The sequence below is a fragment of the Prionailurus viverrinus genome, chromosome E2 (assembly GCF_022837055.1).
Source record: "Prionailurus viverrinus isolate Anna chromosome E2, UM_Priviv_1.0, whole genome shotgun sequence".
Taxonomy (NCBI): domain Eukaryota; kingdom Metazoa; phylum Chordata; class Mammalia; order Carnivora; family Felidae; genus Prionailurus; species Prionailurus viverrinus.
In genome coordinates, this window is record NC_062575.1 from 17,911,686 (window position 1) to 17,933,079 (window position 21,394).

At 36.9% G+C, this 21,394-nt stretch overlaps 1 protein-coding gene and 1 pseudogene across 5 annotated transcripts in view; both read right to left on the reverse strand.

Annotated features, from left to right (window-relative positions):
• Positions 1 to 21,394, reverse strand: part of NFAT5 (nuclear factor of activated T cells 5) — a 115,156-nt gene that overhangs the window by 73,155 nt on the left and 20,607 nt on the right. The gene's annotated exons all lie outside the window — the stretch shown is intronic.
• LOC125153844 (uncharacterized) lies at positions 2,220 to 2,345 on the reverse strand (annotated as a pseudogene).

Here is a 21,394-nt window from a genome sequence, read left to right on the forward strand (position 1 = left end):
TAACAGTTGGTAAAAACTGCTCTTTTTACTTAAAGGCACTTTCTCTTTTCTTTTTAATTGAGAAATAATTTTACTTTTTTTCTTAAATGTTTTACTTCTTTACTTTGAGAGAGCATGAGCAGGGGAGGGGCAGAGAGAGAGAGAAGAGAGAGAGAGAGAGAGAGAGAGAAGAGAGAGAGAGAGAGAGAGAGAGAGAGAGAGAGAGAGAGAGAGAATCCCAGTCAGGCACTGTGCTGCCAGGACAGAGCCTGATGCAGGGCTCAAACTCAGCAACCGTGAGATCATGACCAGTGCAGAAATCAAGAGTTGGATGCCTACCCACCTGAGCCACCCAGGCACCCCTCTTTTTTTTATTGTTATTTTTTATTTTATTTTAAGTAAGCTCTACACCCAATGTGGGGCTTGAACTCATGATGCTGATATCAAGAGTAGTATGTTCTATCAACTAAGCCAGCCAGGTACCCCTGTTGTCTAAGGAACTCTTTCCCTGGTCAGCCAGGCTTGAGGTGACTGTTGTCTTACCTATTTTTCCTATGAATGCTGCTAATTATGCAGTAATGTTTAACCAACTCACTTAATGGTACATTATGAATTTTAGTTGACCAAAATCCCAGGTAAGTGCATTGCTTAAATATCCATGTAGTAGAATTAGGACAGATGTGATATAATAAATAACTCTGTTAATAGAAATTATTAACATGAGTGGATGAAAAAAGGAAATTAGGCAGAAATTGGAAAAAAAGCTCAGAAGATCAAGAATTTGTCTTGAGTTGGTGCAATATTGCAGATCATAGGGCCATCAGGGGGAAGGAAGAAATGGAGGACTGAAATTATTTTCAGATATTGAAAACAAACCAAGGCTTCCCAATGTTGGGTGGGAAGGTGAACAGTGTAAAAATGGGCTGGGTGGGGGGGTTTGTTTGCTTGATCATTCAGTAAACTCTAACTGATCCATTTATGTCACTGATTATTTTCTAGGTCAATTCGGTCTTTTATTCTTCAACACTGGCTATGAGGAGTTTCACTATACTGCATCAAACTCAAAGTAGACAGAAATCCTATCCCAAGGGCACAAAGCAGTGTGAAAGAGAAGGGAAAAATTGGAAACTTAACAGTGCAGTTTATTTATTTATTTTTTTCAGTTGGGAACTCAGTTCCCTAACCAGGGATAGTCCAAATCCCATTCTCTACTGCTTCATTCTGTAAATTGCTCAGTCCCATGAAAAGGTGAAAAGACTTCAAACCCTCATACTTTCTCACCTTTCCCTGGAAGTGTTCAGGAAGATAAAACATAGGAAAGAGCTGAGAAAAGGCATGCTTTTCTTGTTCTCTCTCCACAAAAGAACATTAATAACACAAGTGCCATTTGGGGATGGGTCAGGCACTGTGCAAAGCTTATTATATACATTTCTTAATTTCAAAACAATCCTGAGGTAGGTTGTACCAATAAAGAATATGAGGATTGTGCAACAGTAAAAAATAAAAAGCATATGTGATAGAACAAAAGAAAGGAATGATGAACGATGGTTTCCTTTGATGGGGAGAAAGGACAGGGCAAAGGATGAACAGAAATAAGTAGGGCTGGACGGTGGGCTCATAGATGTTCTTTTGCTAAAATATATAATAAATCAATAAATACAATAAAAATTAAGATTATGCATGGACAGTATGTAGCCTCAGAGAGTTGCTCTAAGATGATCTGCTAAAAAGAACTCTGTAAGTTATCATTCCTTTTCTGGAATTTGTATCCTCAACCTCACCCTTCTTGACCTGATGGCTAGTGTGTAATGTTCCCTTGCTTTTGGATCAGAAAGTAAAGGCCAAATTTGTCAGAGAGCCCACTTACTTTATGACTTTTCTGAAAACTACCCTATTTACTTTAAGGTAAGTAACAAAATAAATAATAGTTGTACACAACTAATACTACAGACCTTAACTCCATGCACAGATGAATGATAAAAGGTAGGGGGAAGGGGGACTCTGGAAATAAGATGCTTCTGTTCAACTGTCAAACAAGCAGCCATGAATGGAAATATTTGTGGCAAAAAGGAGGATACTTTCTGCTGGGAATGCTTTAAAATTTAACAAAAAGTAAACTAATGATATAACGCACATTTTACATATATATATATATATATATATATATATATATATATATATATATAATACATTATATATATAATAATACATACATTATATATATAATAATGCTCCTTGATATCAGATGCAAACACTATTATACTGAAAAATGTAATTATAAACATCTGTACATTGTTTAAAAAATTGAGTTTTACTTATTTTTTTACACTCTACACTTGATCTTAGCCAAAAGGCCGAGAAGCGATTTATTTTTTTACACTCTAAATATGAAGCTACTATAGCACCTGAAAGAGTTAAAAAACTTTCAAAAAGTCCTTGCAAATGGTTTGAGAATTGCCTCACTCTTCCATCTCTCTACTAACTATCTCAATAAGCTGATAAATCCCAAGGCTATGGTTTCATGTCAGATATTCTAAAACAAAATGCCTGGCACCTCCAATGTGCCAACATAGTTCTGCACTGAAGAGACACAGCATTCATTCTGTTAAAAACACTTCAGGCTTGACAGTCATCATACTTGGCATGTCCACTGGAAAAATGTACTGGCTGCAGGTCTACTGGATATTTGGTTTCTAAAAGATTATGAAGTCCAAGAATAACTAGTAGGTGATGCTCTTTTTTAACAAATTTTTCTCCTCTCAGTTTAAGTCAATTAATAGTTTGCTATCACATATTTACTTAATCACATCACTTCTTCCTGATTATATTTTATTATTGTTTTTTGGGTTTTTAAAATTTTTCAGTTTATTTATTTGTTTTGAGAGAGAGAGAGAGAGAGAGAGAGAGAGAGAGAGAGAGAGGGAGAGAGAATGAGTGGGGAAGGGGCAGAGAGAGGGGGAGAGAGAGAATATCCCAAGCAGGCTCTGCACTGTCAGCGCAGAGCCCAATGTGGGCTTAAACCCACAAAACAGTGAGATCATGAACTGAGCCAAAACCAAGAGCTGGATGCTTAACCAACTGAGCCACCCAGGTGCCCCTAAGAAAACTAATTTGAATTCCACAGTCATTTTAATACATCATATTTTTTTCTTGTAAGTACTACTTTTCATCTAAAAACTTCACAATTATTTTCAAAATAACTTAAGACTTATGAAATATAGAATGGAGTATACTATTCAACTAACCATTTTAGTTATCTACACTCTAAATTCACTTATATTATTTTCAAAAGATATTACTTAAGTCTGTCCTAGAAAAAATAAGACATTCAATGTCATATCTATGGCATAAATTATTGAGTAAAACATTTATGGTTTATTTATAATTTTCAAATATCTTATAAGAATACTTTTTCAATAGAGCTTTAAGAACTGTGGAGTTCAGACAGAGTCAAAGATGTGAGTATGAGAAGGACCCAGGGGGTGGGTGTCAGAAGCCTAGCTGGGCGAGGAGGGTCATCTATGGGGATGAGGGGAAGGAGGGGTCTCTAGCATGGGGTTTCAGAGCCCAAACAGGGTGAGGAAAGCATTAATGGGAGGGGAAGGGAGAGAAGAGATATCCAGGTGCACAGTTCAAGCAAGGTAAAGAAATTATCTGCAGCCTAGTATGTGCTATCAGAGCCATACATTGTAATGTATACATACTTAAAATTTAGCTGATGTTTATGAAAACAGTAACGAATACAGATCTCTTCCACTGCTTAAGCGTTAACTATATTATATAACCATATATTTTATAGTCACTTTTTTGTAACTAAAGTAACCATGTCCTTGGGGGCACCCGGGTGGCTCAGTGGGTTAAGCGTCCAACTCTTGATTTCAGTTCAGGTCATGATCTCACAGTTCTTGGGATCGGGCCCTGCTGTCAGCACAGAGCCTGCTTGGGATTTTCTCTCGCCCTCTCTGTCTGCCCCTCTCCTGCTCTCTCTCTCTCTCTCTCAAATAAACATTAAAGGGGCGCCTGGGTGGCGCAGTCGGTTAAGCGTCCGACTTCAGCCAGGTCACGATCTCGCGGTCCGGGAGTTCGAGCCCCGCGTCGGGCTCTGGGCTGATGGCTCAGAGCCTGGAGCCTGTTTCCGATTCTGTGTCTCCCTCTCTCTCTGCCCCTCCCCCGTTCATGCTCTGTCTCTCTCTGTCCCAAAAATAAATAAACGTTGAAAAAAAAAAATTTAAAAAAAAAAAATAATAAATAAATAAACATTAAAAAAAAAAAAAGAGGGATAAAATAACCATGCACTTATCAATGTATGTAATAATCTATCATTGAAAAGAAATAAGTGGAATTAACATGTTATTTTATCCATAGTTGTTGTTGATGTTGTTGTGTGCTGTCAGCACAGAGCCCGACTCAGGGCTCAACCCACAAACTGTAAGATCATGACCTGAGCCAAAATCAAGACTTAGATGCTTAACCGACTAAGCCACCTAGGCACCGCCCCCCATCCATATTGTTTTTAAACTTGAAGACATTTAATAAATGATTATTTGCTCATTCATTTATATATTTATTTTTTAATTTTTTATTGTTTATTTATTTTCGAGAGAGAAAGGGAGAGAGCCAGAACATGAGAGAGAGAGAGGGAGACACAGAATCCAAAGCAGGCTCCAGGTTCTGAGCTGTGAGCACAGAGCCCAACTTGGGGCTCAAACTCACAAGACCATGAGATCATGACCTGAGCTGAAGTTGGAAGCCCAAACAACTGAGCCACTCAGGTGCCCCAATTCATTCATATATTTATTAAACACAGAACTGAAGTGTCAATTATGTGCCAGGCACAATAATCTAGTAAATAAAATAGATGGAATTCCTAACATCAGTGTTATTTCTAACTGCACAGACCCTGCATTACAACAAGGTAGTTCAGAAGTTTATTCTCTAGGGGTACCTAGAGATTTTCTCTCTCCCTCTCTCTCTGCCCCTTCTCCTCACTCTCTCTCAAAAATATATAGTAAACATTTTTTTAAAGCTAATTTTCTTTAAAAATTTTTTTTTAATTTTTTTTTTTCAACGTTTATTTATTTTTGGGACAGAGAGAGACAGAGCATGAACGGGGGAGGGGCAGAGAGAGAGGGAGACACAGAATCGGAAACAGGCTCCAGGCTCTGAGCCATCAGCCCAGAGCCCGACGCGGGGCTCGAACTCACGGACCGCGAGATCGTGACCTGGCTGAAGTCGGACGCTCAACCGACTGCGCCACCCAGGCGCCCCTAAAATTTTTTTTAATGTTTATTTATTTTTGAAAGAGAGAAAGACAGAGCACAAGTGGGGGATGAGCAGAGAGAGAGAGGGAGACACAGAATCTGAAGCATGTCCAGGCTCTGATCTGTCAGCACAGAGCCCAAAGCAGGGCTCCAACCCTCGAACCATGAGATCATGACCTGAGCTGAAATTGGACACTTAACTGACTTAGCCACCTAGGTGCCCCTAAAGTTTATTTTCTAAAAGAAGAAAAACTTAATTTTGTCACTAGTAATCCATTTTGTATGCATAGGTGCAGACACTAAAGTGACCTGTGTCTCTGTTTTCAAACAGCTTACAGTCCAGTGAGGTAGACAGCAAGTACATAAATAACTAATGGAATCAGTACCAAGACATAGATGTTATGTACAAAAAAAAAGAGAGAATAAATATAAAGAGGGCTAGGCAAGAATGGTATGAATGGAATGAATGTGTTTTTATGAGATTAACCTAAAATTCACATAAAAAGCATAGAACTTTAGAAACTGGTGAAAGTATTCAGCATAACCCTCAGCTTTTACAGAGAAGAAATTATATTCCAATTAGGTTATGACTTGATTACAATAGCCAAGACTAGATGGAGCTGGTTTCTGAACAGGAGAATAGCTGCTGAAAGATAAATCTTTTCTCCAACATTCCTGTCTATGCAATTAGAATGAATGAATGAATATTATGAATGAATGAGCAAATCATCTACCATGACTGATTCTACCCAAACAATGTAAAACATTAATTCTTGTTTCTGTTCCCCAGAGTCTCAGTGAGGGAAAACCAAACAAACAAAAATCTTATTTTCCTTGTTATCACTATCAGAATGTTCCACCACTTTAACTAAAAATGTCATTTTTCTATAGTATTTTCTACTCCAAATACCCTATTTCCCCATATTCCATCTTCCACTCTGTTACCACTTAAACTACCATTTTCTTTTTTTTTTTTAAGTTTATTTATTTATTTTGAAAGAGAGAGAGAATAAGTAGAGGAGGGGCAGAGAGAGAGAGAGAGAGAGAGAGAGAGAGAATATCCCAAGCAGGCTCTGCACTGTCAGTGCAGAGCCCATGTGGGGCTCCACTTCATGAACCATGAGATCACAACCTGAGCCAACGCCAGATGCTTATTAACCAAATGAGTCACCCAGGCACCCCTAAACTACTGTTTTTTCTTTTTTTTAATTGAAAAAAAAGTTTATTTATTTTTGAGAGAGAGAAACAGAGAGACAGAATCCCAAGCAGGCTCCACACTGTCAGTGTAGAACCCGATACTGGACTTGAATTCAAGAACTGTGAGATCTCGACCTGAGCCAAAATCAAGAGTCAGCCGCCCAACAGAATGAGCCACCCAAGCGTACCTAAACTACCATTTTCTTAATGAACAAACATAAATTTTCATATTTTAGGATCTTCATTTTCACTTTAAAAAGTGATTTCCTGTAAAATTTCTTTTCTATTCATATAACATGATTTTTTTTCCTCCCTCAAGCCAGTACTGAATAAATCAACAATGCTCACTTTTTCCTCTCTACACAAGCATTATCAACAAACAGAATATGCAAACCTTATAGATTTTTTAAAGTTTATTTTATTTATTGGGGGGGGGCAGGGAGAGGGAGGCGGGGGGAGAGAGAGAGAGAGAGAGAGAGAGGGAGGGAGGGAGGGAGGGAGGGAGGGAGAATTCCAAGCGGGCTCCATGCTGTCAGCACGGAACCCGACACAGGACTTGATTCCACGAACTGTGAGATCATGACCTGAGCCGAAATCAAGAGTCAGACACTTAACCAACTGAGCTACCCAGTTGCCCCTAAACCTCCTACTTCTAGACATAAGCTGGTTGTTTAGAGAGCAAAATATTTGTCTACCATGAGCAGCAATAAACAAATGAACACGTTCATTACTTCTGCCTTTTAATTTAGGACAGTAGTAATCAATGAGGAATATCAGAATTGCATATGGAAATATGTGGTGGTTTTTTTTTCCCTTGAATGAAGATGCCCTGGGATTCCATCACAGACCTACTGAATAAGGGTTTACAGCAGGCAGGATCATAGAATGCATATTTATAAAGCTCCACAGTTGATTCTGGCAAAGAGCCATTACTTTAAAGCATGAAATTTAGTCTCAAATGTTAAGGCATAAGTTTATTACCTCCTTAAGTATGGCTATTTTTCCCCCAAAAGGTAAAAAAGAAGAGTAACAAAGAGTTGAACCATCCTTTGCAAGATTACTTAAATTTTAAACCTTGAAGAGAAAACAATTATATTTACATATCAAAAAGAAGAAATGAGTGTTGTCTATCATTCTTGACTTAAATGACAATTGTTATTTCACATGGCAATAGGTAATTTTAGATATTTGATACTTGTATTTGATACATGTAGTCTTGAACAATACCTAAAATAATGAAGCAAATTAGTACATTTCTTGTTATTTTGAACCTGAGAGATATTATCTAGAATTACCGCTTAGGGGCAAAACCCAAAGATTTTCAATGGGTAAAATTCTGACAGCATAGAGTATTCTTCCAGATCATTTACCTCCTGACTATTCTCTATTTACAAATAACATTTGTTATAACATGAAAATACTTTGTTTCTTACAAAAAAAGAACAGCTTTTGATTTTGATATAGTGAGTAGATGTCACTTTACTGATCAGCAAAGCCTCTCTTTTTATACTTAAAAAAATTTTTTTTTAATAACGTTTATTTATTTTTGAGACAGAGAAAGAGCATGAGTGGGGGAGGGGGAGAGAGAGAGAGAGACAGACACAGAATCCAAAGCAGGCTCCAGGCTCCAAGCTGTCAGCACTTCAAGCTGTCAGGCTCCAAGCTGACCCGGGGCTCGAACCCATGAACCATGAGATCATAACCTGAGCCGAAGTTGGATACTCAACTGACTGAGCCACTCAGGTGCCCCTCTTTTTACTAATTATGATAATGATTTTTAGTTGTCATTTTACAACAGCAAATGAAAGGGTAGCTTATGCAATCTTTTATGCCATGGTGTGGTCCATAAACAGAAACAGATAAACAGCTCTAGAAAACTGAAAATTGTTCCAAAAATAAATTATATCTGGTAATATTACAATTTAAAATTTACAAAATACTTTTTTATATTTATAATCATAGTATTGATATATGAAAAGGTGCTTTAACGTAAAGTATATATAAATAAAATAATTAATACTATCTTAATTTCAGAATAAATTGTTACTTTTTTCAGTGTTTTAACTTTTTGTATATAATTATTTATATATTATTTACATAATATTTACACAAGTTATAAACATTCATATATTGATTATATATCATTTACATAAATTAAACAAGTTATTTATATAAATAAAATTGGTAATTATTACTATCATAATTTCAGAAGAGATTACTTTTTTCAGTGTTTCGACTTTTTATTTTTTTTATTTAAATTTTTTTTTTTTAACGTTTATTTATTTTTGAGACAGAGAGAGACACAGCATGAACGGGGGAGGGTCAGAGAGAGGGAGACACAGAATCTGAAACAGGCTCCAGGCTCTGAGCAGTCAGCACAGAGCACGACGCGGGGCTCGAACTCACATACCGCGAGATCGTGACCTGAGCCGAAGTCGGACGCTTAACCGACTGAGCCACCCAGGCGCCCCTCGACTTTTTATTAAAGCATAACATATACATATAGTAAAGTATACATAACTTAAGTTTTGAGCTTGAATAATTTTAAAAAGTGAACACACACATAACTACCACCCAGCAGATTATGCATCCTTCATGCTTCCTCTCAGGTACGAGCCCTAGAAGTAACCAATCTTCTAACTTCTATGACCATAAATTATAGTTTTGCCTATTTCTGAGCTTTATATAATAAAAAAAAATCATACAGGACATATCCTTTTGTGCCTAGCTTCTTTTACTCAGCATTGTCTGTTCAGGTTATTGATGTTGCTTACAGCTGTTCATTCTTTTGCAATGCTATATATTATTTTGTTGTATGAATAGTCTACAATTAATCCACTCTGCTGTTAAATGATTGAGTTGTTTATAGTTTTTACTTATTCCAAAAATATGGCTAAGGACATTCTTACATGCACATATATGTACTTCTTTTGGATATATACCTAGAGAAAATTGCTTGGTCATAAGGTATGTGTATACTCAACTTCAGTTGTTGGCACTAAATAGTTTTCCCAAGAGGTTGTATCAATATACACTCTCATCATCAATGTATAAAAGTTCTGGCTATGGCACAAGCTCAGTCATAAAAAAATGTTTTCATAATTTTTTTAGAGGCTATCTGGTGGAGATGGAGTGGTATCACACTGTGATTTTAATATGATAACTAATGCTTTTGAGCACATTTACATATGTTTATTGGCCATGTGGTTAACTTCTTTTTTTTTTTTTTTAAGATTTAAAAAAAAATGTTTATTTATTTTGAGAGAGAGGAGAAAGTGCTAGTGTGGTGGGAGGGGGAGAGGCAGAGGGAGAAGAAAGAGAGAATCTCAAGCAGGCTCTGCACAGATCAGAGCCTGACCCAGGGCTCAACTGACTGAGCTACCCAGGTGCCCCAGTATACACTTTTTTAAAAGATTTTATTTTTAGGAGCGCTTGGGTGGCTCAGTCGGTTAAGCATCTGACTTCAGCTCAGGTCATGAACTCACGGTTTGTGAGTTCAAACCCCTGCATTGGGCTCTGCACTGACAGTGCAGAGCCTGCTTCTTCAGATCCTCTGTCCCTCTCTCTCTCTGCCCCTCCCCCTGCTTGTATGCATGCTCTCTGAAAAATAAAGATTTTTTTTAATTAAAAAAAATAAAAAATGTATACATATGTGTAAGTATAGCTATAAAGTTACACAACAGAGCACTATTTGTTGAGTGAATACTAACAAGTGCCTATTTTATAACCCTTCAATCTTACCCCTTTCCATTCTCCTCTTTCTCTCAACACTCTCAAGGTACAATGATTTTCAATCCTTCAGCCAAGCACCCCCTTACTTTTATTTCTTTGCAAATGCTATCGCTTCTGTCTGAAACACTGACCTTCCCACAGCCCTTTCAAATGTTACTTCTTCCCAAAAACCTTTTCCTGACCACTCCAGTCTTGGTTAAGTATCCATTCTATGTATTCCCTTTAACAGAATATGTTTTATACACTGTTTCACAACTGCCAATCAATCTATATGTATTTCCTATTAGACTATTCACATCGTAGCTGTCAGTTTCGTTCACACTGATCTCAGCAATAGCACAGTGCCTTGCACAACAGGCATCATTTGATGAATGTATGAATGAGCAAGAAGATAGAAGCAGTGGGAATACATAAGATTGCTAACAGACCATATAAAGAATAAAAAGGCAGAAGGATCAGAATAAGAAGCCAAGCAAGAAGCTAGAGTCAGAGGAGAGCCTGAAGAGTACAGCGTCCAAAAAAAAAAAAAAAGAAAGAACAGTCTTGGTGTGGACTGCCAAAAATGAAAATGCCTCATTCAGTTCAAGTAAGGAAAAACTTGAAAGAATGTATTTATTTGATGTGGCAAAAGGTATTTCTTGATACTTTTGCCAAAGAAGTATCAAAGGAGTGATGGGGAGAGAAGCCAGAAGGCAAAGAGTTGAAGACCAAATATAAGTGAGGAAGTAAATGCAGTGCAAGCAGAAATATACACTACTATTTCATAAAGTCCTTCCAAAGACAAGGAAAAACTACTTAAGGAGACAGGACCAAATAAAGGGTTCATTTAATTTTATTGTGCAGAAAAAGAAATTGTGTATATGTTTGATGATATAAGGGAAACAGCCAGGAATAAGGAAATGTTTGAAGATCCAAGAGTGGACATATAGAAGAGATTTAATTTAAAAAGTGTGATCAGGGGGTGCCTGAGTGGGTCAGTTGGTTGAGATGCTGACTTCAGCTCAGGTCATGATCTCACATTTCGTGGGTTTAAGCCCCACATTATGCTTTGCACTGGCAGCGCAGAACCTGCTTTGGTTTCTCTGTCTCTCTCTGTCTCTCTCTCTGTCCCCTCCCCACGCACTCTCTCTCAAAAAATAAACACTTAAAAAAAAAAACATCAGGTTTGACAATTGTGAAATTATAACTGAATTTCCTAGCAAATGCTTACATGCTAACAAAAGGTTTAGGAACAACTAGATGGTGAAGAAGTTGAGATCAGTATAACAATGACTAAATAAAAATTTTCCAGGGCATTTTTATAGGATTATACTACCATAAAGAATTCATTTTCCTTCATAAGTACAATTTTTTTGGAAATTATATCATATACAGAGGAACCTCCATGGAAATCATAGTTTAAAAGTTTGACAACTACTGCTACAAGAATACAAAAACATGAAAGAAAATGAAAAAGAAGAGAGGAAAATATTAAAATGAGGTAACTGTCATGGAATCAAGTCCAAAAGATTGGGGCCATCTTAGGAAAAGACTGGGCATTTCTTCCAATGACATGAGAGAAAAAGAAAATAGAAAATAAGAAGACCCAAACAAAAATTTGAGATGAAGAGGTAAAAAGTTGAGGGACTTCAGTGGGATGGTTTTAAAATGCTGTAGAAGATAAGTCAATTATTTTATTGTATTTTTAATTTTATTTTTAATGTTTATGTATTTTTAGAGAGTGTACACATGCCACATGCATGCACACATGTGCGAGAGGAGGAGGGGCAGAGAAGGAAGGAGAAAGAGAATCTCCAGCAAACCCTATGGTGAGTCTGACATGGGCTTGATCTCACTAACTATGAGAACGTGACCTGAGCCAAGATCAAGAGTTGGATGCTTAAAACTTGAGACAGCCACCCAGCTGGCCCTTTTTTTTTTTTTTTTTAATTTTATAGAAAGAAAGCAAGAGCAGGGGAAAAAGGCAGAGGGAGAAAGAGAGGGAAAGAGGGAGAGAGAAAGGGAGGGAGGAAGGGAGGGAGGGAGAGAGCGAGAGAATTGCAAGCAGGCTCCATGCTCACTGCTGAGCTCAACATGTGGCTCGATCTCACAACCCTGGGATCACTGACCCAAGCTGGTATCAAGAGTCAATACCCAACTAACTGACTGAGCCATCAAGGCATCCTGAGAATTCAATTATTTCTATTTGCCAATGGCTGTGCTATAGAAGTAGATGCTTAAGAGGCATGTAAGAAATCCTTCCACACCTATCATGTTTAAATGGCTAATTATATCATATAGAAGAATTAAGAGGTTAAGACTCAGGGGATAAGTGTTCTAATACAAGAGAGTATGAATATTATTATTAAATAAAAATACACGAATTTTCATTTGGCTTGATCAGAAAGTCAAAATCATGATATACTATTAGTAGGCATTTAAAATATTATTGTAATCTTTTTTGCACGAAGGGGGAATAAGGAAGGAAGGAGAAAACCACATCTGCAATCACTATAACAAAGTATGATCCCTATGTTAGCATACCAATACTATTTACAATAAATAAGAGGTAGGTAGCATGTCATAATGAAAGAGCAAAGGCAGTGAGAACTGAGCTCTCATTATATTTTTATCACTTATTTTCTGTGTGACTTTGGGCAAGTTACTTTTCTCAATTACAATATGGCAGAAGTATCTATCTACCTTATAGAGTTATGAGCACTAGCAATAATGTATACAATATGCCTAGAAAGCACTGGCCACCATCATGTAAGCATATGATTATTGTGCTGATGACTAATTAATTCAAAAGTAATTTACTGTGAGCCAAAGATACAAAATTGAGTAAGACAAAAGAGGTCCCTGTCTTTAAGGAGTTTTTCTGTAATGAGAGAAACAGAAAATATTCTGGAACAAGGAACTAGTTTTTAAATACAAAGTGGAATGAATGCTATGAAGAAAACAAACAGGGGCAGCTGGGTGGCTCAGTCAGTTAAGCCTCTGACTTCAACTCAGGTCATGATCTCTCGGTTCCTGAGTTTGAGCCCCTCATCGGGCTCTGCTCTGATAGCTCAGAGCCTGGGGGCTGCTTCGGATTCTGTGTCCCCCCTCTCTCTGCTCCTACCCTGCTCGTACTCTTTCTCTCGAAAGAAAGGAAGAAAGAAAGAAAGAAAGGAAGAAAGAAAAAGAAAGAAAGAAAAGAAAAGAAAGAAAAGAAAGAAAGAAAAGAAAAGAAAACAAACAGGAATCTGTAAGAAAGAATGTGAGAACTACTTTAAGAGAAGATAGTTCTATCTAAGGGAGGCTTCTCTGAGTGGTTCCTGAGGATAAAGAATCATCAACTCAAAGCAGAAAGAAGAAAAACATCTGAGGCAACAGCATGTATAAAAGACTTTAGGCAGGTAAAGACATGGCATGTCTGAGTAACCAAATGGTGCACAGTGTGACTAAAACACAGTAACCAAGACATTCTCCTTGCTACAATGAGATATGGTTAGTGGGTATGGCAGAGTAGATTATGCAGGGCCTTAGCATCTTTGAAAAGGTCAAGATAATGCTTACTGAATGAATGGATAGATGGATGCATGCAAGAAACAGAATTCAAAGTTCATACAAACGACTCACAAGAAAGAAATATCTAATGATATGGCCAGCATCTTTAAAAAACAAAAATGAGGGGCACCTGGGTGGCTCAGCTAGTTAAGCGTCCAGTTAAGCTCAGGCCATGTGTGATCTCGCAGTTCGTGAGTTCCAGCCCCACATCAGGCTCTGTGCTGATAGCTCACAGCAGAGACTGCTTCGGATGTCGTGTCTCCCTCTCTCTTTGCCCCTCTCCCGCTTGCACTGTCTCCCTCTCAAAAATAAACAAACATTTTTTAAAAATTGGGGGAGGGGGTCCTGGGTGGCTCAGTTGATTAAGTGTCCGACTTCGGCTCAGGTCATGATCTCATGGTTCATGAGTTCGAGCCCCACATCAGGCTCCACGCTGACACTGCAGAGCCTGGTCAGTATTCTCTCTTTTCCCTCTCTGCCCCTCCCCTGCTCACTCTCTCTGTCTCTCTCTCAAAATACATAAATAAACTTAAAAAATTAAAAAAAAAACTTTTTAAATAAAAAATAAAAGTGGAAACAGTCAAGTTCAACTTACATTAGTTCACTGTGTAGGTAAGAAACAAAGTAAAAAATATAGGAACAATTACTATTTTCCTAGTAAGCCTAAAAACACAGATGCTAGGGCAAACAAGAGCTAAAAACATATTAACAACACAGTACTGCAGCTGCTCCCCCAACCTAAAATCTCCCAACTTAAAATGTGCCAAAAATTTACATGTAAACTGGTTATAATTTGTGATTGTCACTACCACAACCCTATAAACTCTGTTACGGATGAAGCCACTTGGCTTAAATTACATGCAGTCACTGAGAGGTTACCAGGAACCACTGAGTGGAAGTATTAATTGGAGTTACTAACAATAATAAAAGTCATAATTCCTACTCCCAAAAGGGTATGCAATGAAGAAGTATTACTGACATATTCCATGAGCATTATTTATTTTATTCCCAAGGCAATCAGGTGAATACCTCATGCTCATTTCAAGATAACTCTAATTTCACTTAAAAATACAAAGCTTTTCTTTCTGCAGGTCTTGCATCTTCTATAAGACATATCTGGACTCCAGATATATTTGGCCTGCACAGTGTTCTAAAACATTTCGAACTAGCTGTCAACGTTTAATAATGGGATTTTACATAAAAATCTAGATTTCTGGCTCCTCTTGACAAATCAGAAGATCTGGCAACATTACGTATATATTCCCATAAGGAAAACTGGAGCTGCCTCTTTTAGTGTGCTTTCCAGTTACTGTAAGTACCATTCAGCCAATTTCACTGATTTGCATTACACTCTGAGTCTTGCTGGCATCCGAGTCTTCAACCTCGACACTTGGGAGTTATGTGATTGAGGTCTTTTTATGAAATGGGAGGAGAAGCCGACAAAAGTCTTTCCTGAGAAACTTTGCAATGGCTTAAAGACTTTAATGGTGGTCTCAACTTTCTGCAACGATCATCAAAATTATAATTTTCTTGATCCCTATCCAGAGGCAAATTTAATAAAGAAACAGCATATGATAGTCAAGGGCTGATAAGTACCTAATCTTCCAGAGGGTGAAATAAGGATGTAGTACCCAAACACTTCCTATTAAACAAGTTGGACATTCAACTGACTGAGCCACCCAGGCACCCCCAGAAACATTTTTTTTTTTTTAATATAAAAGAGAAAAGGAGCACCTGGGTGGCTCAGTTAGGTTACGCATCTGACTTCAGCTCAGGTCCTGATCTTGCGGTTCTGAGTTTGAGCCCTGTGTCCGGCTCTGTGCTGACAGCTCAGAGCCTGGAGCCTGCTTTGGATTCTGTGTCTCACTGTCTCTCTGCCCCTCCCCACTCACTCTCTGTCTCTCTCTCAAAAATAAACATTAAAACAATTTTTTTAAGTATAAAAGAGAAAATAAAATCACTTCAAATCCCAATTCTTAGAGATCATCATTCTAACATTTTATTTCCTACTAGTCTTATTTTTTAAAATAAAACTTGGATCATTACTTTGTATCTAATTTTTTTAATTAAAAATTTTTTAATGTTTATTTTAATTTTGGGGGGGAGGGGCAGAGAGGGGGACAGAAGATCCAAAGTGGGCTCTGTGCTGACAACAAAGAGACTGATACAGGGCTTGAACTCAAGAACTGTGAGGCCATGACCTGAGCCGAAGTCGGACACTTAACCCACTGAGCCACCCAGGCACCCCTATTTAATTTTTTTTAAGTTTATTTATTTATTTTGAGAGAGAGCTGTGCATGCACAAGTAGGGGAGGAACAAAGAAAGAGAGGGAGAGACAGAATCCCAAGCGGGCTCTGCACTGTCAGCAGAGCCCAATACTTGACCTCATGAACCTACTTGATCTCATGAATTGTGAGATCATGACCTGAGAGGAAATCAAGAGCCAGTCGCTTAATTGACTGAGCCACCGAGGCATCCCTCTATCTTTTTTTTTTTTAATTTAACATCCATCATGGGCACTTCCCTGCATTAACTATTCCTTGAATATGATTTATAAGAATAGCACAGATTTCATTAATGAACACTTATTTTTTTTAAATGTTTATTTATTTTTGAGAGACAGAGCAGAAGTGGGGGAAGGGCAGAGAGAAAGGGAGACACAGAATCCAAAGCAAACTCCAGGCTCAGAGCTGTCAGCACAGAGCCTGATGCGCGGCTCAAACTCAAACCATGAGATCATGACCTGAGCCAAAGTCAGACACTCAACCGACTGAGCCACCCAGGTGCCCCATTAACGAACACTTATTAAACAAAAGATGATAACTGGGGCACCCGGGTGGCTCAGTCAGTTACGCACGCATCAGACTTTGGCTCAAGTCATGATCTCGTGGTTTGTGAGTTCGAGCTCTGCATGGGGCTCTGTGCTGACAGCTCGGAGCCTGGAGCCAGCTTCGGATTCTGTGTCTCCCTCTCTCAAAAAATTAAATAGATGATAACCAAAATTTCTCTACCTTTCCTTAACCTAGAAAAGGAAATAATTTTAAGTTGTACCCTGAAGGAAATAATTATTATTTCATCTTAGTTTAAAAATCCTCCCATTGAAAAAATGGTCTTATGCCTTAAATGCCTTTCATTTAAAAAAACTGGAAAGGTGAAGTTTGGAGTTCTACAACCAAAGTAAGTAGCAGAGCAAGGATTTTTGAATATAGATCTGTTCTGGCTCCAAAGCCTAAGCACTTAACCACAACGCTATATATTACAGGATGGTTTGAGTATGGTCTTACTCAATTACATGTAGGTAGTCTTATTTAGTTACTGCATTCTCTAGATAAAGCTAAAAGATGCAAGTCTGAAGGATTCTCCTTGAAATTTAACAGCAAAATAAATTTATAAATAAAAGACAAATTTAGGTGCTTAGAACACTGTTCACCATAGTGAAGATACTACATTAAGTATGAGCTATTATTATTCACAGGAAATATCCAGAACAGTACAGAAAAAAAATGTATGCACTACTTACTATGTTCATTGCAGTGATGTTTGTAACAGTTAAAAAGGAAAATAGCCCATGATCAAAGGATTGGCTGATATAAGTATATTCTGTTATTTAAACTATAGAATATTCTGCAGTAATAGCAAAACAGATCTCTATTTAATAATATCTATAAGCAGATGAGAAAACATGATTGTATAATCCAATTTACACAGAAATATATGAATATGTAGATTTGTACACATACATAGATGTCTGAAAGAATAATCACCAACATATTAATAGTGGTTATATCAAGAAACAGCACACTTTCATGCGATTTATCCTTGTTTTGTACTTTCGCATTTTTAAAAATTCAAGGAGTGTCTGTGTGTGTATTTTAATTCTAACAGATTAAATATAAGGCAGCATTAGCAGGGAAAAGTGCAAAATGAAAAAGAAAAAGACCAATGGGGTACAACTTTAAGAAAAACATGATATTTTGTTTTGAAGAATTCCTTTACCCTGTCCTTAGAGTTTTTCTATCATATTGATCCTAACCACTCATCTTCAACATTCCTGAACCATAGCTTCCAAGTTTTGATAGAAAAAACTGAAAACACATAGGATGACACATCCATATCATGAAATATAATGTAGCCATTAAAAATAAAGACACAGATCTATTTGGACCATAGAAAATATATTCTTGAGTGAGGGAAGCGCGCTACAGCTGTATAAAACCTAACGAAAATAATCTCACTTATGTAAAAAATATGTATATGTATCAAAATATAATAGTGGCTATCTAGGAGAGATGAAATTTTTTGTGAGTTTTACTTTATTCTTTATATTTTTATATTGTCTAGAGTTGTCACAATAAAAAATAAAGCTAAGTTACACTCCATTTATTAACCTAGAGTGGTATTCAAAATATATTAAGAGAAAAGAGCAGGTTACAAAATTCATATGATCCTATTTTAGAAAAAACAAATATAAAATGTCCATACACACACAGAACAGACAGATAAGTACAGAATGAGATACTGTACATCAAAATATGAACAGTGATTACCTCTGTGTGATAGGAGTACATATTATTTTCCTTTTCTACTTTATATGACTTATACTTTTACAAGAGCCTAGTTCTTTGTGTAATAAGCATTAAAAAGTATAATTTTATTATAATTTGAAAAAAATAAGCTTTCAATTTTTGAGAACTTTCTAAAAATATCTTAAGCACCCAAAAAGAATGACTTGTCCTAAAAAAATTAATTTTTCTTCAAATATATATACTCAACTTTTTCTCAAAATATCTAGAGCAAATTAGACATTCACATTCAAATGTTTTTAATACCAGCATAATGAAAAACATTATTTCATGTAACTTCATAATAACCCTGTTAGATAAAGAGGAAATGAGGATGAAAGGATTAAATTAAATAAGACTAGCAAAATGTAAAACTGATTATTTAAATACATGTTTCCTGACTATAAATTCTGTACTTTCTCTCACTATCAAACAGGTACCTCTAAATGAACTGAATTGCAAATAATATGTAACAGGAAGTAATTTTTCCCCGGTGGCCAGCCTGTAACTATCTAAAGCTTTTCTACTTCATATAATTCACTCAGAATAAGAAAACTAAGCCTTGAAAACCAGACACCTTAGATAATACAATCGTTAGTAAAGAAGAGATGGTTGGAAGTATTAGTTGCTATTGTACTGGCAAAAATTGTTTTCTAACCCAAAGAAACTTTGGCACTGTTAGTATAAATCAAGATACCACCCAAAGGAAAACAGCCACACCCAGAGAATGCCAAAATGACTCAAAATAATACTTATTCTGCTGTATTTAAAATGTGATGTTGGGGTGCCTGGGTGGTTCATTTGGTTGAGTGCCCAACTCTTGGGTCTCAGCTCAGGTCAAGATCTCAGGGTCGTGAGATTGAGCACCACGTTGGGCTGGCTCTCTCTCTCTCTCTCTCTCTCTGTCTCTCTCTCTGCCCCTCCCTTACTCATTCTCTCTCTCTCAAAATAAAAAAAAAACATTTTTAAAAAAATGAATAAAATGTGATATTTTCAGGAAGAAATAGAAAATTTGAGCACACCCATAACCAGCAAAGAAATTGAATCAGTAATCAAAAATCTCCCAACAAACAAGAGTCCTGGGCCAGATGGCTTCCCAGAAGAATTCTACCTGACATTTAAAGAAGAGTTAATAACTATTCTTCCCAAACGGTTCCAAAAAATAGAAATGGAAGGAAAACTTCCAAACTCATTCTATGAAGCCAGCACTCCCTTGATTCCAAAACTAGACAAAAAGACCCCACTAAAAAGAATCACAGGTCAATATCCCTAATGAACATGGATGCAAAAATCCTGAATATAATACTAGCAAATTGAATTCAATAGGACATTAAAAGAATTATTCATCATGATCAAGTGGGATTTATTCCTGGGCTGCAGGTCTGGTTCAATATTTGCCAATCAGTGTGATATACCACATTAATAAAAGAACAGATAAGAACCAAATGATCCTGCAAATAGATATAGAAAAAGCATTTGACAAAATATAGCATCCATTGTTGATAAAAACTCTCAACAAACTAGGGATAGATGGAACATACCTCAACATCATAAAGGCCATATACAAAAGACCCACAGCTAATATCATCCTCAATGGGGAGAAACTGAGAGCCTTTCCCCTACAGTCAGGGACAAGACAAGGATATCCACTATTCACCATTACTATTTAACACAGTACTAGAAGTCTTAGCCTCAGCAATCAGACAACAAAAAGAAATAAAAGGCATCGAAACTGGCAGGGAAGAAGGCAAACTTTCACTACTTGCCAACAGCATGATACTCTATGTAGAAAACCTGAAAGCCTCCACCAAAAAATTGCGAGAACTAATACATGAATTCAGAAGAGGTGCAGGATATAAAATCAATGTGCAGAACTCTGTTTCCATTTCTATACACCAATAACGAGGCAGCAGTAAAAGAAATCAAGGAATTGATCCATTTGTAATTGCACCAAAATCATTAAGATACTTAGAAATAAACCTAACTAAAGAGGTAAAAGATCTGCACTCTGAAAGCTATAGAACGCTTATGAAAGAAATTGAAGATGACACAAAGAAATGGAAAAGCATTCCATGCTCATGGATTGGAAGAACACTGTTAAAATGTTTATACTACCCGTAGCAATCTATACATTTAATGAAATCCTTATCAAAATACCACCAGCCTTTTTTGCAGAGCTAGAACAAACAATCCTAAAATTTGTATGGAACCACGAAAGACCCCTAATAGTCAAAGCAATCCTGAAAAAGAAAAAAACAAAACTGGAGGCATCACTATTTCAGACTTCAAGTTGTATTACAAAGCCGTAGTCATTATAATAGTACGGTACTAGCAGAAAAACAGACACATAGACCAATGGAACAGAGCAGAAAATGCAGAAATGGACCCATGACCATATGGTCAACTAATCTTTGACAAAGCAGGAAAGAATATTCACTGGAAAAAAGACAGTCTCTTCAACAAATGGTGCTGGAAAAAACTGGATGGCAACATAAAATGTGATGTTTTCCACTTTTTCTTGGGTACTAATAATGATCTTAGAATAAAAGTATGGTTTTTAGCCTTTAAAAAAAGAGATAATGTAGCAACTATATTCCCATAATCATAACAACTTATGTAGCTTATGCAGCAACTATATTCCCATAATCATAACAACTTATGTAGTTTATGCTAGGTATGACTCTAAACACTTTACTCACATTAACTCATTTAATTCTTGCAACCCTATGATGAAAACTCTGTTATCGACAGCGTTTTACAGATGAGAAAACTGAGGCACAGAGGTCAATAAACTTGTCCAAGCTGTCACACACCTAGGGAACAACATAATCAGAACCTGAAGCCAGACAGTCTTTACACGCACATCTTTACATGCACTGTCATCTCCATGTTAACATAACATCATGGGAGACAGTATGGTAAACATACAAAAAAATTTTTTTCAAATTGTCTTAATGTTTCAAAATTCTATATGGTCAGAGCAGAAGACTATTGCTCTTAAACAAGAACACTGGCCCCATGAAGTGAGATTAAAGTTCCTACGTAGTTGGGCATTAGACCTTGGAATTAGATCTGCTATAAAGCAGAGAACAGGGTCCCACAACATAATTTCTGTGTGACCCATAATTTCT